The sequence below is a fragment of the Rattus norvegicus genome, chromosome 7 (genome assembly GCF_021556685.1).
Source record: "Rattus norvegicus strain SHRSP/BbbUtx chromosome 7, alternate assembly SHRSP_T2T, whole genome shotgun sequence".
Taxonomy (NCBI): Eukaryota; Metazoa; Chordata; class Mammalia; order Rodentia; family Muridae; genus Rattus; species Rattus norvegicus.
In genome coordinates this window covers 95,523,599-95,541,449 of record NC_141540.1, presented here as the reverse complement: position 1 = coordinate 95,541,449, position 17,851 = coordinate 95,523,599, and the positions used below count along the sequence as shown (strand labels likewise).

General features: G+C 39.7%; 1 pseudogene; it reads right to left on the bottom strand.

Annotated features, from left to right (window-relative positions):
• Positions 1 to 16,950: 16,950 nt before the first annotated feature.
• Positions 16,951 to 17,424, bottom strand: LOC103692934 (ubiquitin-conjugating enzyme E2 C pseudogene; annotated as a pseudogene).
• Positions 17,425 to 17,851: the final 427 nt, after the last annotated feature.

The window sequence follows — 17,851 nt, the reverse complement described above, 5'->3', positions numbered from 1 at the left end:
AATTTTTGTAAAATAAGACAAAGTATTACAAATGATGGGGGGGTTGGGGATTTAGCTCAGCGGTAGAGCGCTTGCCTAGCGAGCACAAGGCCCTGGGTTCGGTCCCCAGCTCCGAAAAAAAAAAAAAAAAGAAAAAAAATGATGGGAAAGCTACAAAATACAAACATTAGATTTAGAAAGCAAACATTGTTATAGTAATCTGAGACTAGAGCAAAACAAGGGTTTCTCAGTTCCCCATAAAGAGTAAAAGATTAACTCATGAAGAAGATAAAAGAACGTCAATTATACTCATATATTAATAACGGAATTCCAAAGTACACAAAGCAATAGACAAAAATGAAAGGAGAAAGACCCAAATCCACACCTACAGAATTTGCTCACTCTTCTCTGCTCACTGATGAAACAAAGAGAGAAACAATCTCTTATGAAAATAGCACATGAGAGTCGTAGTAGTTACTTGTCTGTGGACAGAGAAGGAAGGGTTTATTGTAGCTTACAGCTCCAGGAGAAACGACCCGTCATGGCAGGACTAGTGTGATGGCGGGTGCAGATGTCTGGTTACACACACTCAGGGCACAGACTGAGGAGTGCTCGTGCGTATCTGGTTTTCTTTTTGACATTTAGTTCAGGACCCAAACCACTGAATAGTTTAGGGTGGGCCTTTCTACCTCAATTAGCACAATCTAGAAAATTCCATATGTACATGCCAAGAGATTTATGTCCATGGTGATTATGTATCTTATCAAAGTGACAATCAGGGTAGACTATATTTCAGGACATGAAACAAGTCTTACTGGATTCAAAGAGATGAAAACTCACAGAGTGTGTTCTGTGGACAGAGCCACTGAATGGGATTCATAAGCTGAACACAAGTAGACTATAATAGTGAAAATAAGTCATTTATAAAAGTTCTACATTTTAGAAATTGGAAAACTAACATTTCAAATGGCATGTAAATAAAAGAAAGTAAAAGGGATGAGAAATAAATTTTGAGTAGAGTAATAAAATCATGACGTGAAAATAATGGGAGAGAATAGATTCGACTGTCTAGCATGCCTTACAGTCATGAGGAAAAAGTATACAAACAAAAAAGACCAGATAAAATAGTAATGAGACTGCTCAAAAGGAGGAAAAGATGGACGGCAGAGAGACATACAGACACATGCACACAGAAACACAAATACTAATATCCAGTAAGAATGTAGGGTTTTATTGTATATCTTCCAGATAAGGAAGGATAAAGAAATATAATGAAGAATAATTTTCTAGCCCATTTGAAAATTGGCACCAGACAAATTTCCAAAAAGCAACATATTAAAAATTAATAGCAGAACATATGTTTAACTCTTATTCATTGAATGTATTAAATATGCAATAAAATAATTTTTTAATAAAGAATGTCCAGACCCATTTGGTGAGAGAATGTCTAAATTCTATTTGACTTTTAGGGAGAAAGTACTACCATGTACAAAAATTCCTCCACAGACGCAGAGAGACAGGGCTGGAAACGTGAGCCACTTGCTGCTCTTGCAGATGATCTGGGCTTGATTCCCAGGGACCGCATAATGATAACAACTGTCTAAAACTTCAGTTTCAGGACATCTGTCACTCTCTTTTCACCTTCTGATCTTGGAAGGCAGAAGATATGCGCATGGTAGTAAACATGCTTGCACGCAGCAAAACACTCACACGCATAAAATAACAAGAGATTTTTTTTTAAGAAGTGGAAGGATAGTTTGTATCTTTTTTTTTTTGCCATCTTTACTAGATTGGGTATTTCTTATTTACATTTCAAATGTTATTCCCTTTCCCCATTTCCAGGCCAACATCCCCCTCGCCTCTCCCCCTCCCCTTCTATATGGTGTTCCCCTCCCTCCATTACTGCCCTCCCCCCAACAATCTAGTTCACTGGGGGTTCAGTCTTAGCAGGACCCAGGGCTTCCCCTTCCACTGGTGCTCTTACTAGGATATTCATTGCTACCTATGGGGTCAGAGTCCAGGGTCAGTCCATGTATAGGCTTTGGGTAGTGGCTTAGTCCCTGGTTGGTTGGTATTGTTGTTCATATGTGATGTCAAGCCCCTTCAAGCTCTTTGAGTCCTTTCTCTGATTCCTTCAACGGGGGCGTTCTCAGTTCAGCGGTTTGCTGCTGGCATTCACCTCTATATTTGCTGTATTCTGGCTGTGTCTCTCAGGAGCGATCTACATCCGGCTCCTGTCGGTCTGCACTTCATGCTTCATCCATCTTACTAGTTTGGTGCCTGTATATGTATGAGCCACATGTGGGGCAGGCTCTGAATGGGTGTTCCTTCAGCCTCCTTCTAAATGGGCATTCTTTCTAAACTTTGTCTTCCTATCCCCTCCCAAGGGTATTCTTGTTCCCCTTTAAAGAAGGAGTAAAGCATCCTCATTTTGGTCATCCTTGAGTTTCATGAGTTCTGCACATCTAGGGTAATTCGAGCATTTGGGCTAATATCCACTTAGCAATGAGTGCATACCATGTGTGTTTTTCTGTGATTGGGTTACCTCACTCGGGATGATATTTTCCAGATCCATCCATTTGCTTATGAATTTCATTGTTTTTGTGTTTGTGTGTTTTTTTTATATTTTTTTATTAACTTGAGTATTTCTTTTATACATTTCAAGTGTTATTCCCTTTCCCGGTATCCGGGCAAACATCCCCCTCCCCCCTCCCCTTCCTTATGGGTGTTCCCCTCCCAACCCTCCCCCCATTGCCGCCCTCCCCCCACCAGTCTAGTTCACTGGGGGTTCAGTCTTAGCAGGACCCAGGGCTTCCCCTTCCACTGGTGCTCTTACTAGGATATGCATTGCTACCTATGAGGTCAGAGTCCAGGGTCAGTCCATGTATAGTCTTTGGGTAGGGGCTTAGCAGAGTAGCATTCCATTGTGTAGATGTACCACATTTTCTGTATCCATTCCTCTGTTGAAGGGCATCTGGGTTCTTTCCAGCTTCTGGCTAGTATAAATAAGGTTGCTATGAACATAGTGGAGCATGTCTCTGTTATTTGTTGGAGCATCGTTTGGGTATATGCCCAAGAGAGGTATAGCTGGGTCCTCAGGTAGTGCAGTGTCCAATTTTCAGAGGAACTTCCAGACTGATTTCCAGAATGATTGTACCAGTCTGCAATCCCACCAACAATGGAGGAGTGTTCCTCTTTCTCCACATCCTCGCCAGCATCTGCTGTCACCTGAGTTTTTTATCTTAGCCATTTTGACTGGTGTGAGGTGTAATCTCAGGGTTGTTTTGATTTGCATTTCCCTTGTGACTAAAGATGTTGAACATTTCTTTAGGTGTTTCACTGCCATTTGGCATTCCTCAGCTGTGAATTCCTTGTTTAGCTCTGAACCCCATTTTTAATAGGGTTATTTGTCTCCCTGCAGTCTAACTTCTTGAGTTCTTTGTATACTTTGGATATAAGCCCTCTACCAGTTGTAGGATTGGTAAAGATCTTTTCCCAATCTGTTGGTTGCCATTTTGTCCTAACAACAGTATCCTTTGCCTTACAGAAGCTTTGTAGTTTTATGAAATCCCATTTGTCGATTCTTGATCTTAGAGCATAAGCCCTTGGTGTTTTGTTCAGGAAATTTTCTCCAGTGCCCATGTGTTCGAGATGCTGCCCTAGTTTTTCTTCTATTAATTTGAGTGTATTTGGTTTGATGTGGAGGTCCTTGATCCACTTGGACTTAAGCTTTGTACAAGGTTATAAGCATGGATCGATCTGCATTCTTCTACATGTTGGCCTCCAGTTGAACCAGCACCATTTGCTGAAAATGCTATCTTTTTTTCATTGGATGGTTTTGGATCCTTTGTCAAAAATCAAGTGACCAGAGGTGTGTGGGTTCATTTCTGGGTCTTCAATTCTGTTCCATTGGTCTATCTGTCTGTCTCTGTACCAATACCATGCAGTTTTTATCACTATTGCTCTGTAATACTGCTTGAGTTCAGGGATAGAGATTCCCCCAGAAGTCCTTTTATTGTTGAGGATAGTTTTAGCTATCCTGGTTTTTTTTGTTATTCCAGATGAATTTACAAATTGTTTTGTCTTACTCTCTGAAGAATTGGATTGGTATTTTGATGGGGATTGTATTGAATCTGTAGATCGCTTTTGGCACAATGGCCATTTTTACTATATTAATCCTGCCAATCTATGAGCATGGGAGATCTTTCCATCTTCTGAGGTTTTCTTCAATTTCTTTCTTGAGAGGCTTGAAGTTCTTATTGTACAGATCTTTCACTTGCTTGGTTAAAGTCACACTGAGGTATTTTATATTATTTGGGACTATTATGAAGGGTGTCATTTCCCTAATTTCTTTTCTCAGCTTGTTTCTCTTTTGTGTAGAGGAAGGCTACTGATTTATTTGAGTTAATTTTATACCCAGCCACTTTGCTGAAGTTGTTTATCAGCTTTAGTAGTTCTCTGGTGGAACTTTTGGGATCACTTAAATATACTATCATGTCATCTGCAAGTAGTGATATTTTGACTTCTTCCTTTTCAATCTGTATCCTTTGATCTCCTTTTGTTGTCTGAATACTCTGGCTAGGACTTCGAGAACTATGTTGAATAAGTAGGGAGAGAGTGGGCAGCCTTATCTATTTCCTGATTTTAATGGGATTGCTTCAAGTTTCTCTCCATTTAGTTTAATATTAGCTACTGGTTTGCTGTATATGGCTTTTACTATGTTTAGGTTTGGACCTTGAATTCCTGTTCTTTCCCAGACTCTTATCATGAAGCGGTGTTGAATTTTGTCAAATGCTTTCCCAGTATCTAATGAAATGATCATGTGTTTTTTGTTTTTCATTTTGTATATATAGTGGATTACTTTGATGGTTTTCTGTATATTAAACCATTCCTGCATGATCATGATGGACAATTGTTTTGATGTGTTCTGGGATTCGGTTTTCAAGAATTTTATTGAGTATCTTTGCATCGATATTCATAAGGGAAATTGGTCTGAAGTTCTCTTACTTGTTTGGTTCTTTGTGTGGTTTAGGTATAAAAGTAATTGTGGCTTCATAGAAGGAATTCAGTAGCACTCCATCTGTTTCAATTTTGTGGAATAGTTTAGATAGTACTGGTATCAAGTCTTCTATGAAGGTCTGATAGAATTCTGCATTATACCCATCTGGACCTGGGCTATTTTTGGTTGGGAGACTTTAATGACTGCTTCTATTTCTTTAGGAGTTATGGGGTTGTTTAAATGGTTTATCTGTTCCTGATTTAACTTCGGTACCTGGTATCTTTCTAGGAAAATTTCCATTTCCTCCAGATTTTATAGTTTTGTTGAATATAGACTTTTGTAGTAGGATCTGATGATCTTTTGAATTTCCTCTGATTCTGTTGTTATGTCTCCCTTTTCTTTTCTGATTTTATTAATTTGGACACACTCTCTGTGTCCTCTGATTAGTCTGGCTAAGAGTTTATCTATTTTGTTGATTTTCTCAAAGAACCAGCCTTTGGTTCTGTTGATTATTTGTATAGTCCTTTTTGTTTTTACTTGGTTGATTTCAGCTCTGAGTTTGATTATTTCCTGCCTTCTACTCCTCCTGGGTGTATTTGCTTCTTTTTGTTCTAGAGCTTTTAGGTGTGCTGTCAATCTGCTGATATATGCTCTTTCCTGCTTCTTTCTGCAGGCACTCAGATCTATGAGTTTTCCTCTTAGCACAGCTTTCATTGTGTCCCATAAGTTTGGGTATGTTGTACCTTCATTTTCATTTAATTCTAAGAAGTCTTTAATTTATTTCTTTATTTCTTCCTTGACTAGGTTACCATTGAGTAGAGCATTGTTCAACTTCCATGTATATGTGGGTGTTCTTCCCTTATTGTTATTGAAGACCAGCTTAACCTATAGTGGTCTGATAGGACTCATGGAATTATTCCTATCTTTCTGTATCTGTTGAGGCCTGTTTTGTGCCTGATTATATGGTCAATTTTGGAGAAAGTAACATGAGCTGGTGAGAAGGTATATCCTTTTGTTTTAGGATAGAATGTTCTATAAATATCTGTCAAGTCCATTTGGTTCATAACTTCTGTTAGTCTGTCTATGTCTCTCTTTAATTTCTGTTTCCATGATCTCTCCATTGATGAGAGTGTAGTGTTGGAATCTCCTACTATTATTGTGGTAGGAACAATGCGTGCTTTGAGCTTTAGTAAGGTTTCTTTTATGTATGTAGGTGCCCTTGTATTTGGAGCACAGATATTTAGGATTGAGAGTTCATCTTGGTGGATTTTTCCTTTGATGAATATGAAGTGTACTTTCTTATCTTTTTTGATGACTTTTGTTTGAAAGCCGATTTTATTCGATATTAGAATGGCTACTCCAGCTTGCTTCTTCAGACCATTTGCTTGGAGAGTTTTTTTCCAGCCTTTTACTCTGAGGTAGTCTTTCTTGCTCTCTGAGGCATGTTTCCTGTAGGCAGCAAAATGCTGGGTCCTCATTACATATCCAGTTTGTTAATCTGTGTCTTTTTATTGGGGAATTAAGTCCATTGATGTTGAGATATATTAAGGAATAGTGATTGTTGCTTCCTGTTTGTATTTGGAGGTGAGATTATGTTTGTGTGCTTGTCATCTCTTTGTTTTTTTGCAAAATGATTACTTTCTTGCTTTTTCTAGGGTGTAGCTTGCCACCTTGTGTTGGGATTTTCCATTTATTATCCTTTGTAGGGCTGGATTTGTAGAAAGATATTGTGTAAATTTGGTTTTGTCATGGAATATCTTGGTTTCTCCATCTAGGTTAATTTGCTGGATACAGTAACTTGGGCTGGCTTTTGTGTTGTCTTAGCCTCTGTATGACATCTGTCCAGGATCTTCTGGCTTTCATAGTCTCTGGTGAGAAATCTGGTGTAATTTTGATAGGTCTGCCTTTATCTGTTACTTGACCTTTTTCCCTTACTGCTTTTAATATTCTTTCTTTGTTTTGTGCATTTGGTGTTTTGACTATTATGTGATGGAAGGAGTTTCTTTTCTGGTCCAGTCTATTTGGAGTTCTGTAGGCTTCTTGTATGTTTATGGGCATCTCTTTCTTTAGGTTAGGGAAGTTTTCTTCTATGATTTTGTTGAAGATATTTACTGGTCCTTTATTTGGGAGTCTTCACTGTCTTCTATACCTATTATCCTTAGGTTTGATCTTCTCATTGAGTCCTGGATTTCCTGTATGTTTTGGACCAGTACCTTTTTCCATTTTCCATTATCTTTGACAGTTGAGTTGATGATTTCTATGGAATCTTCTGCTCCTGAGATTCTCTCTTCTATCTCTTATATTCTGTTGGTGATGCTTGTATCTACGGCTCCTTTTCTTTTCCTTTGGTTTTCTATATCCAGGGTTGTCTCCCTTTGTGCTTTCTTTCTTTTTTTTTTTTTTAAAGATTTATTTTATTTATTATATATATAAGTACACTGTAGCTGTCTTCAGATACACCAGAAGGGGGCATCAAATCTCTTTACAGATGGTTGTGAGCCACCATGTGGTTGCTGGGAATTGAACTCATGACCTCTGGAAGAGCAGTCGGGTGCTCTTAACCGCTGAGCCATCTCTCCAGCCCCCTTTGTGCTTTCTTTATTGATTCTATTTCCATCTTCAATTCCTTCACCTGTTTGATTGTGTTTTCCTCGAATTCTTTTAGGGATTTTTGTATTCCCTCTCTATAGGCTTCTACTTGTTTATTTGTGTTTTCCTGCATTTCTCTAAGGGAGTTCTTTATGTTTTTCTTGAAGTCCTCCATCATCACAATCAAATGTGATTTTAAATCTAGATCTTGCTTTTCTTGTGTTTTTGGATATCCAGTGTTTGCTTTGGTGGGAGAATTAGAGTCTGATGATGCCATGTAGTTTTGGTTTCTGTTGCTTGGATTCCTGTGCTTGCCTCTCACCATAAGGTTGTTTCTGTTACCTTGTTCTGCTATTTCTGACAGTGGCTTGACCGTCCTCTAGGCCTGTGTGTCAGGAGTGCTTTAGACCTGTTTTCCTGATTTCTTTCAGCCATTTATGGAAACAGAGTGTTCTGCTTCCAGTCATGTAGTCGTTCCTGTCCACTGGCTTTCAGCTGTTCCTGTGGGCATGTGCCCTGAGTCTACCAGGCAGGTCACTTGGAGCAGAAAAGTTGGTCTTACCTCTGATCTCAGGCCTGAAGTCGCTCCTTGGGGCTTGGTTTCAGCTCTCCATAAGGGCAGCAGCCAGAAGGAACTGCCCCTCCTTCTCCTGTGTCCCTGTGCACAGGGCCCCCAGATGTTGCTAGGTGTTTTCCTCTGGAGTCAGGAATGTGGGCAGAGAGTAGTCTCCTCTGGTTTCCCAGGCATGTCTGCTTCTCTGAACGTCTAGCTCTCCCTCCCCTGGGATTTGGGTGCAGTGAGCTATTTGACTGGGTCTGTTCAGATCCGGGCACAGTCTGGACCACAGGGCTCCTGCAGCTTGACTGCCCCTATCTTTCTGTTCCCAGAGACCCTATTCAGTTTCCTCTTGGGTCAGGGATGTGGGCAAAGGTGGGCAGAAGTGGTGGTCTCTCCTGCCCTGCAGTCTCAGGATTTCCCACATGTCTAGGCGATAAGCTCTGTCTTCCACGGGGTTTAGGAGCTGGGAGCTGTGGGCCAGGATCAGTGAGGTTTGGACACCAGCTAGAAACCAGAAGTGTCCGGTCGCAGAGGAGTTTTGCCTTTGTGTGTCCTGAGTCCACCAGGCAGGTCACTTGGGGTAGAAAAGTTGGTCTTACCTCTGGTCTTGGGCCTTAAGTTGCTCCTTGGGGTCGGGTTTCAGCTCTCTGTGAGGGCAGCAACCAAAAGGGCCTGCCCCTCCCTCTCCTGTGTCCCTGTGCACAGGGAGCCCAGATGGTGTTAGGCGTTTTCCTGTAAAGTCAGAAGTGTGGGCAGAGAGTAGTCTCCTCTGGTTTCCCAGGCGTGTCTGCCCCTCTGAAGGTATAGCTATCCCTCCCAAGTACAGGGAACTGTTTGTACCTTGTTTTATGAAGCAAAGACAAGCACCACACACACAAACACACACACTCACTGATTTGTAAAACTGGCACTTATCATTTAAATATGGGAATTGTTGACTGTAATTAATATACTTGATCATGTAATGTATTGCTTTCTCTTAACATAGGTACCAGGAAAAGATGTCTGTTTTCAATAATTCAACCCAGAATTGGATTATAAACCATAGCCAAAACACTGGGGATAGAAGTCTTGCTACAGAATTAGGAAAGAAGGTATAACATTTTATTTACAAATTCTAGGGTATATAGAATTTAGAAAGGATGTGTAGCCTTAGGGATACTAACAAATACATTCAGCAGTACACAGGACATACAAGAGAAACAGAAGATAGAAACCTTGAGCAACAGACAACTACAAAATATAATTTATAAAATTATATGATTTAAAATAATTTCAAATTCAAGTACCTTGAGAAGGGTCAAAAATGTTTATTTTATTTTTATGTATATATAATTTATGCTTGCTTGCAGGTTTTCAAATAACATTTTATTGAAGAAAAAACAATTACATTAGGCTATAGAGATGGGTCAGTTGCTAGGAATACTTGTTGCTCTTATGGAAGACTGGTAGTTCTCAGCATCTACACAGTGGCCCACATTCATTTGCAACTCTGGTTTCTGAGGATCCAATGACCTCTTCAGGCCTCTGTGGTCATCATGAATACATGTACATAGACATACATGGAGGCAAACAAACCATATGCATAAAAAGAAATCATACAGAAATTTATAAAAATAAAAATTATGTAATAATCCAGAAGAGTAAAGAATACCTCAGATAAATCAAACATTGGCCTTGGTAAGCAGAGCAACACCGAAAGTGTCAGTGATTTCCAAGGTCGACTTCTTATTCCGTTTTTTAAACCCTCTGAATGCTCTCCCACACTCTGTGAGCTTGCTCACCTTGGAAATGTTCCTTCCAGTGTCCCAAGCAAAACTTTCAGTGTCTTCCACCCTGACCTTCGCTCCTGTGTCTTTGCTCTTTTCAGTATCTTCAGCTGAGTGACAGGTACCTCAAGTTCCCAGCAACCTTGTGGTGGCTTACGACTATCTGTAATGAGATCTGATGCCCTCTTCTGGTGTGCATGGGGATAGCTACAGTGTACTCATAAAATAAGTCTTAAAAAAAAAGAAAAGAAATACTTGATTAGATTCTCTAATCTCTGTTTGCTTATCTTTCAAGCCAGGGTACTAACAATTCCTCTTGTTTTCCCCTTTACTATTGTAAATTTTACCCAACCTGTGCCAGGTTGTGGTCACCCGTAGAGCTGTGACCAAAAAAGGGCCTCTAAGACTAGCCCATAACCTGTAGTGAGTAACCTGCCTTGCTTCTCTGCTCTCATCTTGACCTTCACTATGTTTGCATTTGGGTCCATTGCCAAGGTACTTTATCAAATGCAAGTTGGCTTTTGAGTAGGATAAAGAGCTATGAGGCTTTGCTGGCACTAGTTAGACCACACATCAGATGACACTCTCTGCTTACAATGCATAACCTTGGGCATGATATTAGCTTCTATTTCCTTATGTGTGCAATGAGGAAACCATAACCCTGAATATGAGGTGCTTTGGGTACTTGAATGACTCAGTAAATATTGTCTGATTTGTTTGAGGACTTCCACTAACTCTATTGAATTATTTTATGTAAGAATATGTTTACACTTATAAGCATATACACACATAGAGTCGTCTGTGTATTATGGTTAAATATTACTCTCTCCTCAAGTTGGCATACAAAACTACTGCCTTTTGTTGTTGTTTTATTGATTATTAGTATTTTATATGTGTTTGTGGGGTTGTACACACCATGATGTACATGGTAGTCAGAGGCCAGCATCTAGGAGTCAGTTGTTTTCCTCCACCACTGTTTGAAGGAATAACACTCAGGTCCTCAGGATCATCCTGTAAATGTTTTTACCTCGCCATCCTCTAACCTGCCAACTTCCAGCTCTTCGGAGTTAAAAAGTTATTTAGCTTATATGTTAGTTGTCTTTGGGCCTTCATTTTCTATAAAAGAAAGTCAGAGTTTGTGTTATCAAGAGCTATGGGCAGGGCCAACACCTTGACCTTTTGTATGACAGGACCTTTTATTTACAACCTGCTATCCCTCAAGTCTTCACCAATTATGAAATCTTTGTATAAGTTACTTTTTGTATTTTGTTTGATGAGTTACATATTTTTACCCAGTGCAACACATAAAGCAAACATGAGGTTTGAAAAAAAAATTAGCCGTGCATGAAGTATGCTGCATTCTGTGTGCTACAGAACCAAGCCAACCAAGCCCTTTCCCTCCTGGGACTGGTGATGTCTGTCTCCTAATTTCTGAGTGATTCTTACTTAATATAGATGCAGCAAGTTCTGGGCAGGAATGGTTTCTCTCCCTCTCCCTCTCCCCCTCTCCCTCCCCCTCTCCCTCCCCCCTCCCTCTCCCTCCCCATCTCCCTCCCCCTCATCTCCCTCCCCCTCTCCCTCTCCCTCTTCCTCTTCCTCTCCCTCCCCTCTCCCTCCCCCTCTCCCTCCATTTATCTTCTCCTTCCACTCCCCTTCTTCCCTCTCACCCTTCCTTTCTCTTACTCCCTCCACCTTTCTCTCCTTTCTTTTTCCCTTTCCCTGCCTCCTTTACATTTTTTATTTTTCTTCTTCCCCTGTCTCCTCTTTTGCAAAGCTGTTCAAACTGCAAAGATAACATCACTTTCCACTGATTTCATAGTATCTACAGAATCAAATGATTGTCTCTCTTGTAAATTGGTGTGTAGTATGACGGGTATGTGACTTAACATACACAAAACATATAACTCTGAGCTGCATTGATCTTAAATGTCCTTTAGCCTATGACGAGGACGTTGTTTGAACCCATGTGTTCTAGTGGGAAGAAGTTAGGTCATTGGAAGGTATTCTGTTGAAGAGGATTTGGGGAATCTGCTACTCCTTCTTCTGTCCTTTGTTATCGGCTGTCATGAGGTGAGCCACTTGTTCTACCATAAGCTTTCTGACATATGTGCTGCTTTACCAAAGCACTGACCCACAGGGCCGACCAATCATCAAACTGTTAGTCAAACTAGATCTTTTCTCCAAGTGGAATTATATTAGATATTTTGTTACAGTCATAGAAAACAAGAAGCTAACACAGCCCCCCCCCCATAAGAAGTCAATAACTGCATCTCTATCTTTATCTCTATATCTGTAAACTTTTATTAATCTCATTATTATTTGACATTGCCAGCACTAACACTTTATGGTGTGCAAATAGAGCATTGCAATGGGCATATATACATACACAGAGATAACTATTTTGTTTATGCACATAATGCAGCATGTGGAAAACATGTCAAAGGCTGCAAGTTAATCTTCTTTGTTGTAGTTTAAACCTCCTTTGCATTCAACAGTGTGTGTTTTTAAAATAAATAATTGAAGGGGTTATGAACTGCTTCCCTTGTTCAATTTTCTTCCATTTAAACCACCGAGGTGCTGATTATGTGCCAGACACCTAATTTGATGGCATTGTCATAAAGGACAAATGGCTGCTAATACAGCTTTGCCGTGTGAGGCTTAGAGGCTGACAGAATCAGGCCTGATGACACAGGCCTGGAATCCTCCCAGATACTTACAAGGCTGAGAGAGAAGTACTACAACGTCAAAGTCTGACAGGGTTACATAGGGAGTTCAAGGCTACCTTAAGCAACTTAATTATGCCTATCTTAAGATAACTGCCAGATGAACAAAATAGCAACCTGCTTTCTAAATACCTAGCCATGTGCCCATAGCTTAGTGAAGCTCTCAGCCCTGGACAAAAAGAGAAGCTGCTGCTTTTGCTTCTTCTTCTTTCTTCCTCTTCCACTTTCCCTTCTTGTTCTCCTCCTTCTCTCCCACCTCCTCGTCTCCCACCACCTATTTCTGCAGCAGACACAGGTTAATATGGAGGCTTACAAATGGTCACAGTGCAGCGAATAAGAGACTGTGCATATTCAGCACAAACGGGACCTCTCCATCACACCTGCCACCCCAAAAGTCAGGGCACCCTGTGGAAGAGGACACAGACAGATTATAAGAGCCAGAGGTCAGAGAAGATTGTCTTGTAACCATGACTTTTGGACATGGCATGACCTTTGCAATCATAAAATGACAGCAGCTCTGGTTTGGCTGCAATAGACACATTCAACATCAAGCTATTCAACAGTCCAGCATGTGTGTGTGTGTGTGTGTGTGTGTGTGTGTGTGTGTGTGTGTGTGTGTGTGTGTGTTTACAAAGCCCCCTCCCTGCTTTAACTGAGAAGCTTTTAGTGGTTAATAGCTGCTGGGAGAGGGAGAGTCAGTCCTCTCCAGATATGTGGTTATTAGATGTGTGGGTTTGTAGCCCACATCGTGTTCAGTCTTACACCCATGTACAGACAGCAGTAATTGGACTCTTTATCATGTTTTAAAAAGAAGGGGGCATGAAGTTGTAGGAAGACTTGCAGTTAGGAGTAAGGAATGAATATGGCCAACATGTATTTATGTCTGAGCTTTTCAAAGAATAAGTTTTAACAAAAGAGGGGGGGGATGGTGTAGTTCAATAGAGGATTGTCTATCATATGCAAGACTATCACTTCAGTTCTAGCTAAGGGGGACAACAAACTAAAGTTTTATTAGTGTTATATTTGGGGAAATACATGGTGCTTTATGACAGTATACATTCATTGGATACATTAGAAACTACTTGGTTTATGAGTTTCTAAACAAGGAATAAAATGTCACTTAAAGATTTATTTTGATCACAGCCTCTCAGGTTGAAAAATCCTGATTAAACATTAAGCACTCTTCCCACTCTTGCCCCCAGGCAGGATGGCATGGTATCCATGTGGAGGTCAGAGAGCAACTTGCAGGAGTCAGGGCTCTGTCTAATACATGGGTCTCTGGGATCAGAACCAGATCCTCAGGCTTGGCTGCATAAATCTTTATGCACTGAGCCATCTCACCATGGGCTAACGTTAAGCACTTCCTATCTGCATTACTTTATTTATAATTTCTTCTTTTATTCTCGGCGTAATGGGAACTGAACCCAGAACCCTACTCATAACAGGTAAATAATTTATCACTGTACATAATCCCAGCCCTGCCTTTCTGTTTTAACTTAGGATTCTTTATCCTGCTGTTAACCTAGTAGACTGTGAACTGAATACACTGCCACTGTCTAGCACCACCCTGCTTTATTGTAGCCTAGAAAAAAAAATATGAAAATTAAAAATTCCAAGTACAATGATTTCAAGGTGCATATCAATTTTGCAATACTCTACTGACTGTACCTTAGAGTTTATGAACTATATCACTGTTCTAAAGGAATGTGAGAGATAATGTTATAATTGCTTTTTAATGTATGAGACTTTTCCCTTTTATTAAAAAATTGATTCTTTTCTCATCAAATATATCCAGATTACAGTATCCTCTCCCTTGACTAGGCACCAGCTCAGCTTATCAATGTTCAGTGAGTTACGTGGGTAGAATCCTCAGCAATGGCCCCTGCTGTCAGTTTGTCAGAGCAATCCATTAGCTTGGCAGCAGCTTGGGTGGTTTGGAGATTTCCATGGGAACCCACCCCTCCTTGGCAAACAACTCAATTGAATGTAACCCACTGCCAGTACTGAAAGCCTTGGTTGTTGACAAAAAAAAATAGCCACCTCCCTAATTATTAGCAGACTTCATTAGGATCATGTTCATATATTTTAGGAACTGTGCAGGCACTAGGTTTTCACATGATCCCTCAAACGCACCTTAATTCCACTGTATCTCCTATATTTTTTTCCTCAACTTTGTCTCCCTTCCTCTGCATCTGATTCTCCTATTACCTCCATGCCCCAGTCCAACCATAAAATCTATTCTATTTCTCCATTCCTGGAAATCCGTATGCCTTTTTCTCTATATCTAAACTCTTTCAGTCTATGGATTGTAGGTTGATTATCATTTATTTAATCACTAATAGTCTGCATAAGTTAATATATAATATATTTATCTTTCTGAGTCTGAGTTACCTATTCAGAATGGTTTTTTCTACTTTTATCCTATTTGCTTGAAAATTTCATGGTTTCATTAAAAAAACAGCTGAGTAATATTCCATTGTGTAAATGTACCATGTTTTCTTTATCCAATACGTTAAGGGATGTTTAGGTTGTTTTTAGGCTTTGGCTATTATGACTAGAGCAGCAATAAACATGGTTGAGTAAGTGTCCTTGTGGTAGGATGGAGTGCCTTTTGTCTGCCTTCCCTTCTTTCTGAGGAACTAACATTGATTTTCATAGTGGTTGTACAAGTTTGCACTTCCACCATCAATGGAGAAGTGTTGCCCTATTCTACATTCTTACCAGCATGTGCTGTCTCTCATTTTATTGATCTTAGCCATCCTGACAGGTACATGATAGCATTTCAAAGTAGTTTTGATTTGCATTTCCCTGACAGCTAAGGATGTTGAACATTTCTTTAAGTGCTTCTCAGGGATTTAGTTTCCTCTTTTCAGAATTTTATGTTTAGATCTGTACTCCACTTTTAAATTGGATTGTTTTTTTATATCGAGTTTTTTATATTCTTTATACATTTTGAAAATTAGTCCTTGATATCATGTGGAATTGATGAAAATCTTTTCCCATTTTGTACACTGCCACTGTACACAGTGGTGGTGTTCTTTGCCTTACAGAAGTATATCATAAAGGTCCCATTTATTAATTGTTGATATTAGTGTCTGTGCTATTCACATTTTTTTCAGGATGTTGTCTTCTGTGCAAATGAGTTCCAAGCTATGTCCCATTTTCTCTTCTATTAGGTTCAATGCATGACTTTGTATTGAGGTCTTTAATACATTTGAAGTTGAGCTTTGTGCAGGGTGATACGTATGGATATCTATTTGGATTTTTCTTCATGCAACCATATAGTTTGACCAACATCATTTGTTGAAGATGCTTCTGTTTTCCAGTGTGTATTCTGGCTTCTTTATTAAAAATGTATGTAAGTATGTAGATTTATGCCCGAGTCTTCTATTAAGTTCCAGTGATCAACAAGTCTGTTTTTGTACCAATACCATGAGATTTATATTAATAAGGCTCTGTACTCCAATTGAGTTGTGGAATGGTGAGACTTCCAGCAGTTCTTTTCCTGTTTAGGATTTTTTTTTTTAGCTATCCTGAGCTTTTTAGTTTTCCATATGAAGCTAAGAACTGTCCTTTAAAGGGCTGTGAAAAACTGTTTGAATTTTGATAAGGATTGCATTGAATATGTAGGTTTTGCTTTTGGCACAATGACCATTTTTTGTTGTGTTAATCCTACCAATCCATGAACATGGGAGATCATTCCATCTTCTGATATCTTCAATTTCTTTCTTTGAAAACTTCAGGTTTTACCATACAAATCTTTTCCTTTCTTGGTTAGAGTTACTCCAAGATATTTTATATCATTTTAGGCAATTGTGAAAGGTATTTTCCCCCGATTTCATTTTCAATCCATTTGCCATTTGTGTATCAGAGGGCAACTGATTTTTGTGAATAATCCTCTATCTAGGCACTTGGCTGAATGTGTTTATTGGCTGTAGTAGTTCCCTGGTAGATTTTGGGGGTCGCTAATGTATACTTTCATTTCATTCACTATCATTGGTATGCTTACTTCTTCCATTCCATTTTGTATCCCCATTAGTTGTCTCAGCACTCTAGCTAAAACAAATACTATATATATTGAATAGATATGGAGGGAGTAGATAACCTTGTCTTGTTCCTCATTTTAGTGGAATTGCTTTGGTCTTCTCGCCATTTAATTTGATGTTGGTATAGGCTTTTTGTAAATTGCCTTTTATTAGGATTACATATGTCCCTTGTATCCCTGATCTCCTCAACATTCTTTTTTTTATATTCAAAACAAGCAATGGGTTTTTATTTAATATACATTGTAAGTGCTCAAGCAGACTTGATTTAAAAAAATAACACCACTGCTTAGAAATCAAGGAGAAAGGACAGACTGTCGAAGAAAAAAGGTGACACAAAGAAAAGCTGAGTAGCTTGTATCAAGGGCTCTTGGCTGGAGATCTCCTTTGAGTAGGTTTCTTGCAGGTTTTTCTTAAATTCTGTGGGCATTTTCCAGAGTTCTGCAGCATGCGTGTTCAAAGGGCTATTAATGTTATGGCTCTGGATAGAGAACAAGATGGTCCTGACATTATATACTGGGTATCCTTGAGGATAGCCAGGCAGATGGTGCCCTGGCTGTCCTCGTTGGACTGGTAGCAGGGTGTGAGGAACTTCACTGTAGGTGCGTTGTAAGGGTAGCCACTGGGGAACTCTAGGGAAAGTTTATACTTTAGGTCTTCAGATACAGTGCTGGTTGTTCCAAGGATGGTCCTTATCCATTTGAACAGGTTGTGGATTCAGGGAAATGGAAATTCCTTTGTTAGCAGACCTCATGAGTGTCATCAGCATCTGCTGTGGCCTCTTACTATAGGGCCTGGAGGTCCCCCCCGTGCCCCCTGTCCCCTCCCCCTTGGGCTTGGCTCCTTCGCCAAAGGCAGCAATGATGGCTATTGCAGTTTTGCGAGGTCATCCCAGACAGGCAGTGGTGTAGAGACGAAAGAGCAACTTCTCCAACATTCATTATCATGAAGAGATTTTGGAATTTTGTCAAAGGCCTTTTCTGCATCTAATGAGATGATCATGTGTTTTTTGTATTTCAGTTTGTTTACATGGTAGATTACATTTACTGATTTTTATATATTGAACCATCTCTGCATCGCCTGGATAAAGCCTTCTTGATCACTGTGAATAATTTTTTCAGTGTGCTCTTGTTTGCATTTTGTGTGTGTTTTACTGTGTATTTTTGTATCTGTATTCACAAGGGAAATTG